Here is a 1484-nt window from a genome sequence, read left to right as displayed (position 1 = left end):
GTGGCATTTAAGTGTGTTGGTTTTGCTCTGTCCTTTTGATTTCCACAGAATCCTCAACTCCCAGCACTTGGACTTGAGCTGTCTCTTAATCCTGGATGCTGCTGGGTCTGACTGCTCCACCATGCTGCCTCGCTGGCCAGGTGGCCTGCTGGTCCTCAGCAGTGACCCTCCCAGCCCACACACTCCCTGCACTGGAGCTGGAGTGTAGAAGAGTGATGAGGAGGTTGTCCTTGATGGTGACCAGTAAGCCAAGTGATGGTGGGGTTCTCCCCACAGTGTGGCTGTGGGAGAGTGTGTGTGTGTGTGTGTGTGTGTGTGCAGCAGGTGGGGAGCAGTGGAAAGGGCATGGACTTAGGAGTTAAAAAGTGTGGGGTTTTAATTCTGTCTCAATCACTGAATTGTTGTGTGACTTTGCACATTTTACTTCACCTCACTAGGCCTCAAAGTCCCCATCTGTAAAATGGGGGTTCAACACTTGCTTTATATGGTGGTTAAAGGATTAAACGAGATATGTACCTTCCTCTCAAGCTGAGTTCTGTTTTTCTTTTTTTAGAATTAATAAATTATAATTTCTTCTTATTTATTTCAATCATCGATTTTCTTGTAATTTATATATATATAATTAAAAAAACATATTTCATTGAGTTTTTGGTGAAAGTTTACAGAGTAAATTAGGTTCCCATTTGACAACTTGTTTACAGATTGTTCAGTGACATTAGTTACATTTATCCCAATGTGTCAATGTGTTCTAGTTGTTCCATTTCCAGTACTCTAGTCTCCCTGCCCCCTTATCTTTTTTAGAGTAATTGTTGAGCTTTTGGTCTCATATAGATGGTTTTTCTGTAGCGCACCATACTTATGGGTAATATCCTGTATTTTGTGTGCCACTCTGTTATTTTGTGAAAAGGTGAGTTCTGTTTTCTGACAGGAGAGATTTAGCGATTCCTAGGAAGATATTTGACTAGTTGGTGACTCAAAACAACGGAAATTTATTGTCTCACAGTTCTGGAGGCAGAAGTCCAAATTTACAGTGTCAGCAGGGCCATGCTGTCTCCCAAGGCTCTAGGGGAAGAGCTTTCCCTGCCTCATCCGGCTTCTGGTAGTCCTGGGTATTCCTTAGCTTGTGGCAGCAGCCTCACTCCGATGTCTGCCTCTGTCTTCACGGGGCTGTCGTCTCTCCTGTGTTTGTTTCCTCAAATTTCCCTCTTCTTATAAGGACACAGGTCATTGGGTTAAGGCCCACTCGAATCCAGTATGACCTCACTTAACTGATGACGTCTGCAAAGACTGTATTTCCAAGCAAGGCCACTGTCATGGATTGAATTGTGTCCCCCAAAAAATGTGTGTAGCAACTTGGCTAGGTCATGATTCCTAGTATTGTATGATTGTGTTATCTGATGTGATTTCCTTATGTGTTGTAAACTCTACCAATAAGATGAGATTATATGTGATCTCCTCATGTATTGTAAATTCTATCACTGTGA

This window comes from Trichechus manatus, unplaced genomic scaffold (genome assembly GCF_000243295.1).
Source record: "Trichechus manatus latirostris isolate Lorelei unplaced genomic scaffold, TriManLat1.0 scaffold00245, whole genome shotgun sequence".
Taxonomy (NCBI): domain Eukaryota; kingdom Metazoa; phylum Chordata; class Mammalia; order Sirenia; family Trichechidae; genus Trichechus; species Trichechus manatus.
Note: the sequence above shows the minus strand (reverse complement) of the source record.